Below are 20,101 nucleotides of genomic sequence, written 5' to 3'. Positions count from 1 at the left end.
TCAGTACATCAGAGAAGGTTGCCATTCATAATGCGAAAAAGTCTTTATCAATTTGGACTGCTTCTACATTGTTAATACATGACAGAAATAGCTGCAATGCCTCTGGCATCAAGGAAATAATATTTGTAACAAGTAATTAGTAATGGGTCTCTTTTGGAATACATATATTAATTCAACCAAGCAAAAACTTCTAGTTTACAAGGTTGGACTACACATAGGAGAGCTACCAGCAGCTCACAAGCTATTTGTTAGAGATGGCTGGTTGCATCTATTATCAGACTCAAGAAGCGTTAATTAACCAACTATGCTACTTATTCTACTGATAATTTGATCCTGCTGGGGGCACATTACCTCATATATTCTTGAGGATAACGCTGCCATCAATCCTACATAGGCACTTTATTTTATTATCTTTATAGGTTAAAAAAGATACCATCAACACCCTCATGCTTAAAATTCTTTCAACTTGGTATCTTATATATCTGTTACTAGGCCTTAGAATTATATTTTGCCATCCTTCAAAATTACCCCGACACTTATGACTTTACATCAAAGCATAAGCAATTGGTTCTCTAAAAGGCATTTGTCTTAGCTACGTCATATGTTATTTATAGTTTAAACAATTTCTCATTGCCTTATGTGCTGAATACTAGGATACATTTACTTCTGTTGAGAATTAGGCGAGGAATGGGCTTTATAAAAATTAAAACAAATATTGCAAATCTTGGCTCTTCCTTGTTTTATCAAATATTCCCACCTTGTGGCTGCAGCTACTCAATCATTGACTTCTGTTGCGATAGAAAAGCCCCTTGCATGGTAACAGATGTGAACCCCTACCCGGGTGCCCCAGCTGTGGTAATATATCAATTGTTGGTAACGTGGTCTGGTCAAGATCATGCACATGCCCCATGACATAGGCCTGTCTCATGGCTTGTGGTCCGGTTAGAACGGGCGAGGCACACTATTCAGAACCCTCATATTGGTGGGTTGGCTACCATCCTCAACGGGAGCTGAGCTGCAGAAGTGAAGTGGTAGCATACAGACTTTATAGTAAGGGATCAAGTAATAAGTCCAGTCCTTCTGACCAGTGTCATGAGAGTGGTGCCTACTGGTCCACTCAGACATTTCATTGCTGTGTGCTCAGCTCATCCATGGCCTACTTCAGGGAAGATGTGGGGATAGCATGTGCGAGTGCACTCCGCTGGCATGTACATGAGGCTGTGTGTGCTACAGTACTTGGGGTAGAGGGTTTGTCTGTGAGTGCACTGCACTGGTATCTGAGTGAACCTTTAGACACTACAGTAAATGAGAAAAGCACTCCACTGGTATATGTGTGCAACTATAAGACCTACAGTATATGGAGACAGTGTGTGCGGGTTAGTGTGCATTTCGCTGGTTTATGAGTGGGCCCTAGAGTGGTGCAGAATACAGAGGGATGCATATATGTTTGCATGCAGTGCTAAGGGATGTGTAGCTGTTGTTAAGTAGTACAGTGTATGAGGGCCTGGGGTTGCTCTTTTGTGGGCTCCAGGGCCTATTGGGAGAAATGTGTGGAGATAGTAGAGTGCACTACCCCTACCCTTACACCACCACAACCCAAGATTGTCAAACTGAATCTGTACATCAGCATGGAGAAGCTCTGGCAAGTTCTATCTACTGTGAGACCAAGACTGGAAACTATGGGTCGGCCAGTCTCCCATTCTCAGCGAGTGGACATCACCCAGGAGAATCAAGAACACAGGACCTTGCCTTGACCTAAGACCAGTCAACACTGCAAGGAGAAGGAGGTGGCCTGGAGGGAGCAAGGTCAGTGGGGATTCTGCCAAGTGGATGCCAGGAGCACAGTGTGAGATTTTTGTCTGTCAGGACCACCCTACAAATTGGGCTGCCTGCGGGACTGTCGCACCCATCCAGCTGCCTGCCCACGTGCATAGTCTGTAACACTCGTATGACAGGGGGCCACAATGCGGAATAAGTGGTCATCCTTAATGCTGTGCTGAAGAAAGAGTGGGGCTGTCACCCTGTGCAGCTCCATGACCTTAAGAAGGTCGTAGCTTTGCTAGTGTAGTCCGCAAACCCTGTATGCCAGATGGAAGCCGTGGTGAAGTGAAAGGGCCATCGCTCTTCAGCAGCGTGCAGCCATGAAGGAGCTGGCTGTGACCTGTGGAGTAAGCCATGAGTTAACTAAGCAAACCTAGGAGCCCCCAAAGATTTGCTGCTGGACCCAGAGATAGACTTACTGCTGACCGGAACAGTGCTTTTGATGCACACAGCCTTGACTGCAGCATCCAGCTGTCTGCTCACTGCAGGGCCACAGACACAGGCTCAAGAACTCTGAACTGCCACTCCAGCAAGAGCAGGTAAGAAGGAGTTCAAGGTCTCCAGGCAAACTTGCTCCAACGGGTGCCCTGTGGCATGGTGACATTTTAGCTTCTGCAAAACCATCGTAGAACTTATAAGACTTGAACTCACTAGCGGGCCCATCTTAGATGTCACCACACATAAACAGGTAATTACCATGTTCAATGGAACAGGAAGTGGGACTTGAGAGCTGACCCAGGCGATGCTAGAATGCACGCCGTATGACATTTCTATGTACTATTTATTGTGTGCCTTATTATACTTTGTGTTTGTATATAAATACTATTTGTTACCTAGAACCAAGTATTTGACTGAATAATCACTTATTGGGACTGCTGAATGTCTTTTTGAGCTATGAGCCTGTGTTCAGCCTACAGTTACCTCCTTCCCGAAGTGCCTGGGAATGCTCAACCAATGCTACTATTGAGTATCAGAGTTTCACTTCTGTTACTTTTTTTATGCACCTCCGTTTTCCTTCTAACTTCTGTGTGCCTTTCTTGTATATAAACAACTTTTAATCTAAATGCCTGGGTTCTTTCATGGAATATCACAGGGCTAAGTAAGAAGTTGTCCGACCCGAGTGGTCCGAGTTCGGGGTGAGGAACCAAATTATCTGCCTTTAGGAGACGTAGGCAACTGATATGTGTGGCAAGGATGGGTATCGGACATATTTTTTACTTGCAAGACCCTCTAAGGCAGGCAGGGCCAAGGAGGGGGGGAGGGGTGGTTTCGTTTATTTCAAAGTCCTTTTAGGGGAGAGTTACTGTGTATTTTAATGAGTCCCCTTTTTTCCAGTGTATTTTATTGGATGTTTCAGGCATGAGTACGGTAATGCCCTCAACCGTTTCGCTGTAAAATACAACCTTAAAAGACACCAACCTTTTGAGGCAGGATTAGTCCTTCCACTATTTATCACATTTTCAGTTCAGAGTTGATAGCAGCCTTATTGGGGAGATTTCAGGTTAAATTCACTGGTGTCATGCAATCCCCTGTTGCAGTGTGAAAGGGACGGGAGCAAAGAAGCCCCGTACTTAGGTAGGGTACCGTCCAATATTTAGTGGGAAAAACTGATTTACCGTTAAGTGGGCCAAGGTGGATATGGTCATCTTTATGCCCTCCTTACTACGTGACAAACAACAAGCTTTCTCCTTATGCCTTGACATGGAAGCAGGTCCCAGTGTGATTAAGGAGGCCTTTAGGGACATTACAGATTCAATTAACAAATGACAACAGTAACTGACTCAACGAACTGGCACCCTACGGGATGGTTTAACTCAGCATGTTCCAAAGCCTTTGCTGAACTTCATACTGTTTTACAAGCTGAGCCGAGGGACAGAGACCTGATTAAGAAGGCCAGGGCCAAATAAAGGAAAGCAAGGGGAGAGCAGGTTAGAGAGATCAGGGTCAAGGCATGGGAGGATCGCAGGGTGGGGAGTCAAACCAAGGATAGTGCCGCCTTTTGGAGGGTTCTGAATTCCTTGTACTTTAAAGAATGGTCTGACTACTCTACGGAAGTGTTTGTGTAGGAGGTACAAAGGACTAAACACTTCTCTAATATATATTCATGTAAGCAGGGAGCTGCAGAGGGGTTACGATTAACCTGGGTGTGTTAACACCTCTGGTGTTTTAACCTGGGTAGGTAATGACGGTACTCAGGGGGAGCTGCAGAGGGAAGGCCCCGGACCCAGATAGGGTCCTGGTGGACCTTTATCTGGACTGTTAGGATTTGTGGAGCCCATAATTAACTAACGTTTTGAATGCGTTTGCAAAGGTTGGCCCATCCCGCTCCTGGAAATAGTCTGTTATTGTTCCCATTCATAAAAAGGGAGATAGGACCCTCCCAATTAATTACAGGCCTGTATCTTTTCTGGGCTCTACAGCCAAAATAATGGAACAAATCTTCCTCCACAGGTTAGAGGAGTGGGAAAACAGCGATCACATACTTGTAGATACACAATATGGGTTCAAGAAGGGAATAGGCACGATAGATCACAGTTTGATTATATCTAATACACTGTTGATAATAATGGTACTCTGTTGATGGCTTTTATGGACTTAGCAGCTTCTCACTGTGTCACGCACTCTAAGCTTTGGGCACTTATGTCTGAGATGGGTATAGGTGAAGATACTGTTACTTTTAGTCGGCAACTCTATTCAGAAGCGAAAGCACTGGTCCACTATGGTAGGGATGGGAAGTGTATGGACCCATTTGATATTAAGCGGGGGATGTGCTGACTGCTCCTGGGACTCTGCAGTCACCACTTGCCTGGGGAGGGACCACATCCCCCAGGCCGTCTTGCTTCAATCCTGCGCTTATAAGCGCTATTGCATCCACGCAGCGCAGGACGTGGCCAGGCATGCGCCCAGGCCAAGATGGGCCCGTCTTTGCCCAATAGTGGCCGGGCTGGGTGCACCCCTCTGACCTCTGTGAAGTAAGTTTTTCCACTTTTTTCTGGAAGTGATCACGAGTTTTATTTATTGGTCTACTTATATCATCTGTTGCTAGAGATGGGGAAGCATAAAGCAGTGAATGTCCCTGTCCACTCCAGTGGGACAAAAAACTAAAAAAAAAAAAAAAAAAATTACAAAAACTTTACAAAAAAAAAAAAAAAAAAAAGGGAAGGTCAGACAAACAAACAGATAATCCCTTAGGAGAGATTGATATCCTCTTTGAAGTGGTGGAAGCTATTCTGAGCAATAACTCTAACTTACCACCTATAAAATGTGGTACTTCTGCTAAAATAATTACAGATATATTTAAGAGAAAGATGCAGCCACACAACTCCGCTGTGGAGATAGGTTTAAACATGGCACCCCAAGTTCCTAGACTCAATTCATCTACTGCATTGACTTCCACTCTGCGCAATGACTTGGACGTTGCATTCTGTGACACAGACTGTTTTCCTGCAGGGAAAGAGGTCCCCTATGTACCACTCAGCCCTGAAGTCCTGGTGATTCCAAATATTCCGTGTTAGAACCAGAATGGGCCTCTGGCGGAGAAGGGGAGGCCCCATGATTGTGTTACACATCTACAACCTGAAGTCTGTGTTGATGATATCATTGTGGCCAAACTGTCTCCGAATATGGGTAGACTCCCTCTGTCTTGTGGGGAATCCGATTTGGCCTCTATCTTTCAGAAGCTGGATGAAGTCAAGAGTTTGGTGCAGCTGTTAATGAACCAATTAACAGGGGTTCTGGCACAGAAGTGTGTGTGTGCAAATGCTTGGGGGGCGGGGTTTGCCCACTGCTACTAATGTGCCTGCAGCTAGACCTTGAGCTGGCAATCATTCTTGAGGGCTTTCTACAATGTCTCTTCCCGAGAGCTCCCCTCCATCGTATGTTGAGGGATCCTTGGTTGCACCTGCAACTGTAAGGCGGAAGCATAAAGCTGTTATAAAGGACAGGAATATTACTGGTTTGGAGAAGCCTATTAAAGCTAAGCCTGTTGATCATACTAAGGGTTCCTGAGGGGCCGTTGGCACTCCGGTACCTGCTGGGGTAACTACTCACTCACAGCATTACATCACGTCATCAGACGATGACTTGTGTCAGGCTGACATGAGCCGGTCAGTCCGTAAAGAATCGGGCCGAGTCCTGCAGAGCAAGGGAGGCACCATTTATATGGTTGAGGTGCCTAAATTGCCCCCTGACTCTCAGGAAACCCATGATTCCTTGTTAAATAAGGTCATCTATTGGCTACGTTTTCAGGGGAAGTGCCTTTCAGTTATTCGCGCAGATATTCTTGAGGTGGGCAGACAGTCAAATTGGTTCAAATTTCGACTTTATTTCTATTTGTTTTGTGGACAGGCTACTGGTGGATAAACTAATTGATTTTGAATTACGCAATTGCTATCTTAGGAATTATACAGGGGTTGGTATTAGGTTCAAACATTTTCCCTCTACTGGCAGTCCATGTATATCATATGGTGATCTAGCTGGTAGGAAGTCTGATTATATCCAGGAGTGTGCCTTGACTCCGGCAGTAAACTTCTCTCAGACATTACCCAAGGATGATTGACTACTTATTGATCCCTATCAGATCACCTTAGTTCGGACCCCTGAGGCTAAATTAGGAGTGTTAGATAAGATAAAAAATTATAGTGAAGTTCAGTGTCCCAGGCCGAGAGTACTGACAACTAGTTCTGAACTCTCTATTATGTCATGGAATTTAGCTGGGTTAGGCAGGAAGCTGGGAGATCCCGAATGGGTCAATTATATAAACAAACAGGACATATGTTTATTCCAGGAGACATGGGAAGAGGACCCAGTTTCCCTAGATGGGTTTTTAATCATACTACGCTGCAGCCCAGCCTGCACAAAATTACGGTGTAACTATTTTGCGCTAAAAATAGATTCTCCTGATTTATTGGGCATCCAGCTTATATTTGATCGAGATTTTAAGATGACTATAATTAATGTATATGCCATGTCTGTTTCACGGGGCTTAGAGTCACAAATTTTAGCTCAACTGTCTGAATATATGGATACCCTGCATTTCTCTACCAAATTAGTGGTTGCAGGGCATATGAGTTGCACCTTTGAACCCTCTTGTTTAAGCAGTGATCGAACGGTTGAAGAGGATGAACTCTGGGGTATCCCTCAATTGATGAACAGGCGATTATGTACTCGATCCCGTGTTGCCTTACAGTTGACATCCTTGTGTTTTAAATATGGACTCAGGGCCTGTAATGGCCGTACTCGCTCCGATTTGTGCACTGCATTTACCTTTAAGTGACGTCAGTCCTCAAATGTTATTGATTACTTTCTAGTGGATGTCAGGCTATGGCCATCCTTAAAAGACATGAAGGTGGACTTTCGTTACGAGAGCGATCATAATCCCTTGTTTCTCACTTTAAATAGTGGTGCATTTAGGAGATCACAGAAAATTCACCTTACTGAGGTCCCGGAGCCACTCTTGGATAATAGTCATACTCGCGTCAGTTGGCCTAAAGTAATGTCCAATCCTTACTTGATTAAGGATATTTACCAACTGTTTGTTGATGCTATGGCTAATTACGAGGAGTTTGAAATCAGCAATATTCTAATTCTTAGTATCCACGAAGTAATGATGAGGGAATTGCAAAATATTTTCTATAAGAAGACTACCATCAAGTACCTGGATGATAACCATAAAATTAGCAAGTGGTTTAATAAGGATTGTTCCGATGCCAAATTAGCACTAAAATCAGCCATTATGTCCCGTTCACAGGGGGGCAATAAAATCAGCCAGATTTACCCATAATAAGACCACAACACAGGCACAAAAAAGCTGGGAAGATAAAACCTGGAAGAACCTCCTTGATGCAATTAAGCATAATGATAATGTAACATTCTGGAAGTTACTGTATTATAGACATAGAGGGGGCAAGAGTACAATCCGCACTCATATTCAACCTGAGAGCTGGGTGGATCACTTTACCAAACTATATGCTCCACCTAGCAACCTTATAATTATTTGCCCCAACCACCCCCCACCCTCCAGCAGATGGTTAAAACATGTCATCTCCCTGATGGTCAAGGGAAGGATACTCTTAATCTTGCTGACCCAATTGTTTTCATGATAGGGAAAACTACTGCTGCAATCAACTCCCTAAAATCTGCTAAAGCCCAAGGTCCAGATAAGATACCAGGGGATCTTTATAGATCTGAACCAGTAATATGGTCCTGGTACATAAACACGATGTTAAACATTATAGCAGCTGGGGGCCCAATATCCAGTACCTGGAAAGGGGCAAAAATAATTCCTATCCATAAAAAAGTGACGCAAGTTCCCCTTCTAATTATAGACCTATTAGTCTCATTGACAACCTCCAGAAAACCTTTGCTAAGCAGCTTCTGGACAAGCTACTTGATTGGGCTCAAGATAATCAGGTGTTATCTCCACTTCAGGCGGACTTCCGCCCGAAAATATGTACGGTGGACCAGGTTCAGGCTGATGCTCTTATACTGGAAATATATAGTCCTTGCTAAGCAAAATGTATATGTATTTGTGGATCTTCGGTCCGCTTTTGATATAGTCCCTAGAGAAAAGTTATGGAATGTCCTGCATAGAATGGGTACTCCTGCCAATATAATTTACTTATTACAATGGCTACATGAGAACACCTATGCTCAGGTGCGACGGGGTAACCAGGGAGAATTAACAGATCATATTCCTATTTTACAAGGGGTTCCCCAAGGATGTGTCCTGGCACCAACTCTATTTATAAATGAGGTGGTACAAGCTGTCCCTCTGTCAAAACGATGCCCCGTCCCTGAACGGACACAAAATTCCTATTCTACTTTTTGCAGATGACTCACTCCTTATTTCTAAGACCCCAATGGGTCTTCAGATTCTTATTGACAGGTTTAAATCCTTCTGTGTAGATTATGGATTGGAACTAAATGCTAGCAAAACCAAATTAATGGTGTTTAGTTCTGGACAGTAAGGAGATGTACCATCATTTTAGATGGGGTCTCCCTGAGCAAGGTTAGTTCAATAGATTATTTGGGAGTGAGGATCTCAAACAACTTTCATTGGGAAGATCAGATTAGCAAAAGTGTGACACTTCTTCAACATAGGTCAGGTGCTATCCTGTGCTTTTATAAAAGTAGTGCCACAAAAACTGTTTTTCCGGCTATTAAGATCTATTTGGCAAGTGCGCAGGGTGCTGCTGCCTATGGTGCTGAGGTGTGGGGATTTTGTAATACTAATCATTTGTCTGTGGGTGAAAATTGCTTTGCTAGAGCAATACATGCCCACGTAGTACACCCTTGATCCCGGTTTTCTTGGACCTTGGGTTTAACCGCATTTATGATCTGATAGCTCTGAGACGCCCTACTCTTCTAGGTAAGGATCTGGACTACTCCAGAGCTTGCCATCTACAGGAACTCCCTTCTTGACATCCTAAAAAGACCTAATGCAGTTTCTATTCCATGGCTTAGGCATGTGTCAAAATGGTTTTGCACTTTGGGGCTTGAGAGCTATTGGGAGAACCCACAAGAATTTAGGAAAGGCCCAGAAACAATCCCTGAAATCCGCCTACTGGTCTTATGTACGAAATAATCACTTAATCTGTATAGCTTACGGTCAACTGATTAACCAATTTCTGAATTTTAAGTGGTATCCCCAGTTTGAATCTTATCTAGATCTTATTCCTGACTCATTTCGCAAAGAGTCTGTATGCCTGTTTTCGTTTTGCATGTTTACAGTTATTGTCCTTAACCGGAAGCTGGAGATTTTCATCAACATCCGATTTGTGTCCTGGCTGTAATGACGTTTCTGAATCTGTTGATCATTTTATGTTTTTTTGCCAAGTGTATGCCCGTCCCCAACGTAAGTGGATTCGTTCAGTTTGCTGGAAATTGGACATAAGACAATTATTGCCTTAAGGACCTTGAAGAAAGACATTTCGACTCCTAGAATCTATGCAGTTAGCAAGTTCCTTGTGGCTGCATGGCACATACGCAATCGTCTTTTAAATATTTAGAAATCTGGAAATATGTATATTATAGGATAAGAAATGAATGGTCTTAACTTATTGCAAATGTATACCTATGATTTTAACTCCCTTTTTAAAAAAAAGATTTTAAACTTTGGATTAATGTGCTTTTTGTATTGATTTGATGGTTACTTATGACCTAATAAAGCTTGTGTGATGATGATGATATTAAGCGAGGTGTTAGGCAAGGCTGTGACCTTGTCCCTTTTCTTTTCTCACTTTATACTAATAAAATAGAGGCAGCTCTTACTTTTAGGCCAAGAGGCACCGCTTATGTGGGTACCCCCCTCCCCCATCCTACTCAATTCAGACGACGCTGTTTTGGTTGCAAAGACTGGTTGAGCATTACAGAGCCTCATTAATGATTATATTAGATTTATGATGGAACCTGACCAACAGTTAATCCTAAAAAAAACATTTATCATGAGGTGTGGGTTGCACCCCAAGAAAATCCTACTCTTTTATATTAACAGTGCCAGAATTGAGAAGGCAGAGACCTTTTCCTATCTGGGTGTTCTTTTTGATCATAAAAACTCTCCTGGAAGCCAATGGTGGAAAACAGAGTGAGGCTTATGGAAGAGTCCTTAGTAGGGCTGCAGAATTTTTGTAAAGAATTGGGCATGAAACCCATGAAAGAGGTTGTTTCTGTCTACGCACCAAAATTACTATTGATTGCTAAGTATGTGGTAGGCATGTGGGGAACGGTGGGCATTGGCTGGGTGCAGAAGGTAGAAAATGCCTTCTTTAGAAATGTGTTAGGCATCCCACATGGTGTACCACCACTTTGTGTCACAAGGTGCTCAGCATGCCCTACATAGAGGTTAATATTAAATTAGCCTCACTTCTGTAATGGCAGGCCATTTGGGCAAGGGAGTCTTACTCGTCTGGTCATTAAAGATCACCTAGACCTGTCTGAAGCCCAGGAGATTCTCAGGCTTGAGTATGTTAAAGTGACACTTGAGGAGACTGGGTTACAGGAGCTGTTCCTACGTCCTAACACGTGTAATAGCTGCACTAAATCAAGCTTGAAAAAAATATATATGGGGAAATCGCTGACTGCGAGAGAAGCTGCCAATTGTAGTAAGACGACAGTACACATCCACAGGATGTTATTGCCTTAGGAAGGGATCCAAATGTATTTGTCAATAGTTCAGAATCATCAGCACTGCTTGGTTCTCACCAGATTTCATTTTAACTATATGCTATTAATTGTGGCCTACCAGGCGAAGTGTAACTACTTTTTGGAACTTGCCCGCTGTCCTTGTGATGGTAAATCCACCCAGTCAGTCAATCACACACACGTTCTTTTGTTCCTTTTGCATAACACCTATGAAAAAGCTATTCTATCACAGGACCGGAGGCGAGGATTATGCAAATCTTTCTTCACTCTTTATTCAACAGCAAGTTCAAAGTTAAACAAAACATGAACAGAAAAACTACAAGTTCCATGAGCCCGCCGCCATGGTAACGAGTATCCAATGAGGTGCCCTCCTTCACGTCAGTATAAATGGCCCGAGACACGTCACACTTTCTCTTTCTTCACTGCTCAGATAAGTGCTTTTTCTGCCTCCGTTGGGAGTTTGTTTTCCTTAACTTGGCGCGCTGCCGCTCAATTGTTTTACGGGGCTTTCTGTAGCCGCTTTCTCGCCACGAGCGGTCCGGAACGGACGGGCCGCTCGAGCGCTTAGTTTCCTTTCGGCCCTCGGCGTGTTAATACACGTCGGGCCCACCAGAGGGAGCGCGCGCTGTGTTCTTCGTACTCGAAGAGCGCGTTTCTTTCAGCGCGTGGCTCGCGCTTCGCGTTTGCTTTTTTGGGGAAACCTGTTGTGTCCAGGGAGTTAGGTTCCTGCCTTTCACCCAGACAAGCAGGGTTCGATTTCCAGGCCTGCCAGATGACACACTCAGTCTCTTAGCAGGCATATCTGCATTAACCACTTTGCTTTTCTTCCCAGGTTTGAGGGTTTCTCCTCTATTGCATGTTTGCCACCCTGGTGCATTTTTTTTTTTTCATCTTCCCTACCCTGACACCCGTTTGGGTAAGAATTACCCCATTAGGGAAGGCATTATTTTCTTGACTTACTGTCAGTGACAGAGAGGGTAGGGATTTTACCCTATATATTGTATATTTTTTGTTGGGTGTACACTCTGTCATAGTCCTCATTATGCATTCCTCCCAAGAGAATGAACCTTTTCCCAACATGTCCCCAGGTGAGGGTCCCTCTCACCGTACCCTTCCCCCCGGAGTGGACACTTTGTTTTCCCAGGCTATTTCTCACGCTTTGGCCCCTCTTAGGGATACTGTAGCTAAGCTTACTGAACAGGTATCCAGAGGTACGGGCATGTTTGGTGTGACGGGAGCAGAGGGTGACTCCTCTACCCTTTCAGCCCCCAGGAAAATGCGCAAGCGCGACGCGGGGCACCTGGGGGATGGGGTATTTTCTCCCAATCCCAAGAGTGCACGCGCGCATAAGCGCGTACCCTCCCGGGAGGACCGTTTGCCCGGAGTACTGGGTGACAAGCTTCACCACCTATGGAACCCTGATCGGGGATCCCCCAAAGGCTTCATGGGAGGTTCAGATGAGGACTCATCATCTCTAGATGACGACTCGGGTCGCCCTTGGCGTCCGGGTGCTACCCTACCAGATCCTTCGGATCACGCCGATTCTGACTCCGATATGTTTGAGCCGGAGGGTATCTACCATCCGCGTTCCTCGGAGTGGCGTCCAGACCTCAAGGTGGCTGAATATGTCGCCGGTAAAATTAGGCAACCTCTGGACAAAGAGGTGCGCGCTCGTCTACGGGCGGAGTGCCCACGCCCGTCTTTATCAGATAAGGTCGCTCTCACGCCAGTTATTGACCCAAAAATGTGTACGTTTTTCTCCAAGTACACCAAGGATCCCAAGAAAGGGATTGATCGCTCCTGGAGGGCATGCCAGGATAAACTTCTTGATGTGTTAGGTCCCCTCACACAAATTATTCAATTGGCGGAGCGGGCCAAGCAAGCAAACACTCCCCTTCAGACGGACATCATTGCGGGATGGGCTCAGAGAGCTGTTTGTCTTCTGGGCAACGCGAACTGTGCCATCTCTGCAGAAAGACGCAGATCTTTATTGATCAAAATCGACCCCAAGTTAGGGGAACTGTCTAACTCGGAGGCAGGGGCTGTTGCCCAAGGCAATTTATTTGGCGATCCCTTTGTGAAAGAGTTGGGAAAATTTGTGGCTACGTTTTCAGCTTTGGATAAAGCGCAATCTTCGATTAAGAAGGTTTTCCCCAACAAGGTTTTTGGCGGGGCCGGGCGAGGCAGGGGTCGCTCTTCCGGCCGTCCTTTCCAGCAAGGCCCCAGCTCCTTCCGCAACAACGGTTGGAGGGACGGCAGACAAGGATCCTTCTTCCCCAACAGAGGCAGGGGAAGAGGCAGAGGTTCCAGAAATGCACGAGGAGCATATAATGCCCCAGGAGGTCCCTCGGGTGAGGCTTATCCCTTTTTTCCCAACAAATTTTGGCGGGAGATTGAGGTTTTTCAGGGACGATTGGAGGCGCATTACCTCCGACGCATGGGTTCTGCAAACTGTCTCGGGTTTTCAAATAGAATTCTGGGGTACCCCATTTCAGGAGAAACTGCCTCAGCCCATCGCGTTCTCGGCAGACGACTCAGAACTCGTAGATTTAGAGGTTCAGGCCCTTCTTCACAAAGGTGCCATTTCCTTTACTACCCTTCACCCCACAGGCTTCGTAAGCAACATCTTCTTGGTGGACAAGAAGGACAAAGGGTTTCGTCCCGTTATCAATCTTCGTGCTTTCAACGAGTGGGTGGTTTACAGACATTTCAAAATGGAGGGTATTCACTTGCTCCGCGACCTCCTCTTACAGGAGGACTGGATGGTTCGTCTAGATCTCAAGGACGCGTACCTCACGGTCCCTATTTTTCCACCCCATCGCAGATTCCTGCAATTCTTATGGAACAACCAGGTGTTCGAATTCACCACACTCCCCTTCGGCCTGTCGTCGGCGCCGTGGTGCTTCACAAAACTTCTCAAACCAGTAGTGGAAACTCTGAGGTTACAAGGCATTCGCCTCATAATTTATCTGGACGACATCCTTTTGATGGATCAGTCCAGGTCTCGGTTGATGTTCAATCTGAACACAACTATTGCGCTTTTCCAGGATCTCTTTGCGTCTCGTTGGAATGCCCAGCTTCCCCTATACTTCAGCTGGCGTCCGGATCCGGGAGCGATGGCAGTAGATGCGTTTCTCCAACATTGGGGCACGCTTCAGGGTTATGCTTTTCCCCCGTTTCTTCTTATCCCGCGGGTTGCTGCTCAAGTTCGCCGCCAAGAGGCGACGGTGATTCTAATAACCCCCTGGTGGAGATCACAGGCATGGTTCCCGACTCTGCTGGAACTCTCGTGCGAGTGTCCTCTTCGCCTCCCGGATTTTCCCTCGATACTCCTGGATCCGTCGGGGTGCTGCCACCCTCTAATCCTTCAAGGTCATCTTCCCCTCATAGCTTGGAAGATTTCCGGCATCATTGGCAAAACAACCGGCTTTCGCAGGAAGCTAATAACTTCATCGCACAGGCCTGGGCCCCTGGTACATGCAAACGATATAGATCAGCATGGAATAGGTGGTCTAGTTGGTGTGTGGGCAAACACTGCGATCCCATGGGGGCCAGCATTGCCGACATCATCAATTTCCTGGCGGAATTAGCTGCATCCGGCTTAGCGTATCGCACCATCAATTCTTTTCGCTCGGCCATCTCTGCGGGCCATCCTCCCCTGAATAATCTCCCGATTGGGGGACATCCCTGGGTTTGTAAACTTCTTAGGGGTATTAGACTCTCCAGACCTCCACAACCTAGATATTCGGAGCTCTGGGATGTGAACTTGGTTCTTAATCTCTTATCCTCTTGGCGGGACAACCAACATTTGTCGATGAAGGAATTGTCGGCAAAATTAGCCATGCTTCTCTGCCTCATTTCCTGTAAGCGTGTGTCAGATATCAGAGCACTGGATGTTTCCGCTCGAGTCTTTACTCCAGAAGGAGTCACGTTTACTATTGCAAGGAGGACAAAGAATAATACCAGGTCGGTGTCCTATCCCGTTTTTCCTGATTCCCCGAGGCTATGTGTGGTTAGATGTCTCAAAGTCTATGAGGAAGTAACCAGTTCTTGTAGACCCCCAGGTGAGACTCAATTGTTGATTTCTATTAAGAAGCCGTTTAGGGCGGTTTCTTCTCCCTCCATTGCCAGATGGATCCGGTGGATTCTCTCTGAGGCAGGTATAGATATTCGAGTTTTTGGGGCTCATTCTACTCGGGGAGCTATGGCTTCCAAAGCCATACAGGTGGGGGGCAGATTGGAGGACATCATGCATGCTGCTGATTGGTCTTCAGAGTCTACTTTTAAGACGTTTTACTTTAAACCAATTCACGACGCAGCCGCACTGGTGGTAAGTAAGCTTTGAACTTGCATAATCCTCGCCTCCGGTCCTGTGATAGAATACGAAATTTCCTAGCTATCGTGAAGGAAAGTTTCAATTCTATTAAGGACACGGAGGCGAGGATTATCCCACCCACATACATTTCGCGGATATGTTCCCTCCCGATTACATCTATCTGCGTAGCAAGGTGGTATACTTGCGTTTATGCCTTTGTTTATTGGTTATTCTGCTCATATTTTAATTTTTCAGGAAAACACTTGATTCAGATATATTTTTCATTTATATGTGTTTTGGAGTTCATAACTTTGTTGCCTTTGGTAGGTTTCCTGTGTTCTATCGGACTTGCATCTAATTACACCTATTTTTTAGGTTCCGAAACTACGACCAATTGACTCTACCAGGATTCCTTCCGCAGTGAAGTCGAGGAAGTGTGACGTGTCTCGGGCCATTTATACTGACGTGAAGGAGGGCACCTCATTGGATACTCGTTACCATGGCGGCGGGCTCATGGAACTTGTAGTTTTTCTGTTCATGTTTTGTTTAACTTTGAACTTGCTGTTGAATAAAGAGTGAAGAAAGATTTGCATAATCCTCGCCTCCGTGTCCTTAATAGAATTGAAACTTTCCTTCACGATAGCTAGGAAATTTCGTATTACTCCTGTTTCACAAAAAACGTAACTTTCGTCACTGTAAACCTGCACTGTTATTCCTCGAACAGTTACAGTCTCCCTTTGTGTGCTACTTAGTGGCGAATTGTATCTGGCAAGTATTGAAAATTAAAACGCAGTCTGTCAAACTGTTAGGTCAGAATACGTCTGTATTTTATTGCAATTATTTTACCAAGCTGCTCACTTTTTATTATGGTCTTTTTAAGGTTTTTATACTATGTACCCTGTTTGGGCTAATTATTTGTGGTTTTTAAATTATATGTATTTGTAATATTTATGTTGTACTTTTATGCTTCAGAAATGCAGCGAATAAAGTATTTGAACTGAACTGATTGCCTTAACCTTTTTTGTGGTAACCAAAACAACTGCTATCATTTCCCAACTTGCCTTTGATTCTTATATAGCCACCCCCTCTAATGAGTCCATCTATGTCAATAAAGTACCACAGTGAAACTAGAGTAAGTGCATGGAATGAGCATGTAAAACTAACCCCAATAACTAATGGAGTAACTAATTTGGGCTCCCAGATAACGCACTAACTAATTTGGGCTCCCAGATAACGCACTAACTAATTTGGGCTCCCAGATAACGTGCTACTCGCCGTACAGCGCTTGAAAGCCTAATCAAGGGTAATAAGGCTATATAAAAATGGAATGTAAACAGCACTGTCAAGGAGCCATTCGCCACGTGAACACATTCATGTACATACTACAATCAAACTAAAAACATAACCTCAGACTGTTCAAACGATAGTCGCTTCAACGGCATGATCTATAAACACCACGTATAACGGTACGCATAACACCCTATTTGGGCAAACATAGCCCCACAGAAATATAAACACTTCATGCAACATCTTAAGAAACCGAAAGGGTGTTTTATCCATTTTTAAGATGAGAAAATATGCATTTTTACCCCTACTCGTACAGAAAACAGTTGTCGCAAGTGACGTGAAAGAGAAATATATAAACGTAAAGCTGAAAAGTAAAGACTGCTTATAGTGGCCAAGTGATCTTGGTTTACAGGTCCAAACTTCTTTACTCCCATAATTTTGTAAAGAAAATTACAATGGGCCTTTCCGGCGTGATCCTTAAAGAACCCTTTCAACACAATGAGTTTCAAAGAAAAAAGGTTTACACTTAAACCTGCATGTTAACTTAAGGTTACCCAGACAATAGGATTTACTGGGAGAGGTGGGGCAAAGGAATCTCGTGCTATTGCACAACTATCCACAGCTTGCCGTGATTGAGGCGTACCTTCAGCTAACAGAAACCTAGCTCCAGTTATTTTACATTTCACAAAAGCAAGCCACCAGAAGCAACCACAACAAGCTCAACTACTCGCAGCACATCCAGAGAGTGGGCAACAGAGCCAATAACACCCCAACCGGACAGAGCGGTGAGATCAAAGGGGAACTTTGCTACCCGCCCCTTCCCCTGTTCGGGTAGCAGTTACGTGAACGTGAAAACAGTTAGTGAATCACGAAAGACAGATGAAGGCTCTTACCAGAGAGCTATTTAGCTGCACTGCTTCCTTTCTACAAACCCGCGCGCGCCAGCCACCATTGACAACAACGTGAAATTGAATGCCACAACAAGCAAACCCTACCACAGCCAGAGTTGCCGGGTCTCAAATCCAAAAACAAGCACAACCCCCCTTTAAAAGAAGCCCAAAACACGACCACGTTCTACTAAAACACGCCCAACACTAACCCACGAAAGTGCTTTAAGATGGGTAATAATGTTACACAAAGTAGTCATATGGCAGTAAAACGCATGCAAGCTAAGAGAGTGATGTGCAAGTGTTCAAAGTACGGGACTTATGCGAAACATGTGTGTGTATCTGGATTCATACTCTACACTTACTGGACTTGCAGCCAGTCATTTTATTTTTTACTTTAAAATGTTGCATTTTTGATTTTAGACTGTTATTTATTTAATTCTAGTTCTATTTTTATTTATTTATTTTATTTTGAGTTTTATACTGAGATGCAGTCATATGTATATAGATTTGGGTGAGAGTGCAGACGGAGATAAAAGCGCAAGATACCACTAAATAAAGGTTAAATCCCGACACATGACACACCATATCATTTAAAAACTAACATGCTCCTATCAGTAACCCTAAGATGCACGATAAACTTCATTTGCAGGTGTAGTAATCATTGAAGAGAAGTGTATGATCAAACAGTGTGTATTATATTGATGAAATTGTTTTTTATTCTGCTTACAAAAGGTATTTTGGTATTTTATATCAATGTTCCAAAATGTATCACGTAAACACCCCACACGAAGATGGCCACCAATTACCCTTAGTTTAAGTCCTTTTTTTATTTTGTTTTGTGGAGTATGCACAATATTTTAGCATTATCCCGCCTTTTTATCTATGCCCTTGCCGTTGATTAGGTAAATACCCTCCAAAGTCCACTTTTTTTATTTAATTGTGTGGTCAAAGTTCTTCCCGAAACTTAGCTGCAGTAGGACCTACAACGAGCGCATCACCACAATCGCGGCTTTCGTAGTTATAGCTCATAGACTTTTTGAAACAGTGGTCAGGATCTCAGGAGCAAGACACGCTCACCCTTTTTTAATTTAAGAAAATCAGCTCCCCTACTTTTTGTGAAAAGAGAACCGTCGCGGGACGATTAATTCCGAGAGTTGAAGTGCTTCGGATGAAATGTAAGGCAAAAAGCCTCCTGGGATGAGAAACTGAGGGAGCGGCAGACACCAAACAAACCTTCAAGCTAGCTGCCTGCTTGCCTGAAAGAAATGTAAATGTGTACATATGATTAAATTGCAAATCTAAAGGGCGACTGGAAACCGGTATTGGCTTTAATTGATGGAATCAGTAGAAGCTGCCTGCTGATACAGATTCATTCTTTTTGAATGGTATTGCAAGGGGGGTTCCCAGCTGAGTTGCGGTGTGTGCTTTTAATGGACAGTTATAAACAGAATTGCATTATGTAAGTCTGGGTATTACTAAAATCTATATTTTGGAAGTACTTTTTGCACATTTTGAAGTAGCCTTTCTTACTTTGTGTACTGTAAGTTTAAAATAATGACTTACACATGCACGTTGCTTTCTGTCACAGACTGGGACCTTATAGCACTAAACATTTACAAGTTACTATTCTCCACTTCATCAACCAAGGTTCACTTCTGTGGCTGCCTGGTTACAGACACTGACCTCTTAAATGCATTGACTAATAGTGGTTTCTTGATGTTCTATAGTACATTTCCCATTAATTAATTTACTTGCATTAATTTTTCATTTAAGCTATGCCTTATTTTATGAGTGGCTATCTGAAAGTGAAAGACTGAAAAACGCCACAGAATATTTTGTGTTTTTAGGCAAACATTTGACCCTGCTCCCTCACCCCACCCTCTTTGCACACAACATTATAGTTTCCATACTTTTTTTAAATTCACTTCAACCACTAGTTGGAATTCACAAGTCTAACCGCCTGGCCTGACCCCGAAGAAGTCTAGCCAACATAGCCAGATCTGTAGAAATGAAAATTCAGAGGTCAGGCATTACTTCTATGGCTCAGAATTTGTCCTTGTATACTGGTAACCCAGTATTTCACTCCAAATTGGCATACTGGCCCCCCATTAGAAGTCTCTAGTATATGGTACATAGGTACCCAGGGCATTGGGGTTCCAGGGGATGCCTATGGGCCACAGCATTTCTTTTGCTACCCATAGGGAGCCCATACAAAGGCTTCTGCAGGACTGCCGTTGCACCCTGTATGAAATAGCATGCACTTTTTCACAGCCATTTTCACTGCACCAGGTCACTTATAAGTCACCTATATGTCAGGCCTTCAGACCCTGAAGGCAAGGTGCAAAGTACTTGTGTGTGAGGGCACCCCTGTACTAGCAGAGGTACCCCCACGTTGTCCAGGCCTATTTTCCCAGACTTCGTGAGTGTGGGGACGCCATTTTAAGTGTGCACTGCACATAGGTAAATACCTATGTACAGTTTCACAATGTTACCTTCGAATATAGCTGTAAGGAAATGCCTCCTTGGCATGGTTGCCCCCTGACTTTTTGCCTTTGCTGATGCTATGTTTATAATTGAAAGTTTGCTGAGGCCTGCTAACCAGGCCCCAGCACCAGTGTTCTTTCCCTAACCTGTACTTTTGTATCCA

At 44.2% G+C, this 20,101-nt stretch overlaps 1 protein-coding gene across 3 annotated transcripts in view; it reads right to left on the bottom strand.

Annotated features, from left to right (window-relative positions):
* Positions 1-17,593, bottom strand: part of TBP (TATA-box binding protein) — a 187,926-nt gene extending 170,333 nt beyond the window's left edge. Inside the window, exon 1 of one of the 3 annotated variants that reach the window (XM_069235022.1) lies at positions 17,458-17,593. The gene's annotated coding sequence lies outside the window, so the exon portion shown is untranslated. The remainder of the gene's footprint in view (positions 1-17,457) is intronic. The other 2 variants (XM_069235023.1, XM_069235024.1) reach the window with 2 other exon arrangements.
* Between the last annotated feature and the right edge of the window lie 2,508 nt (positions 17,594-20,101).

Source organism: Pleurodeles waltl, chromosome 5 (assembly GCF_031143425.1).
Source record: "Pleurodeles waltl isolate 20211129_DDA chromosome 5, aPleWal1.hap1.20221129, whole genome shotgun sequence".
Lineage (NCBI taxonomy): Eukaryota > Metazoa > Chordata > Amphibia > Caudata > Salamandridae > Pleurodeles > Pleurodeles waltl.
The sequence above is the reverse complement of the archived record's forward strand: the minus strand, read 5'-3'. Positions and strand labels throughout refer to the sequence as shown.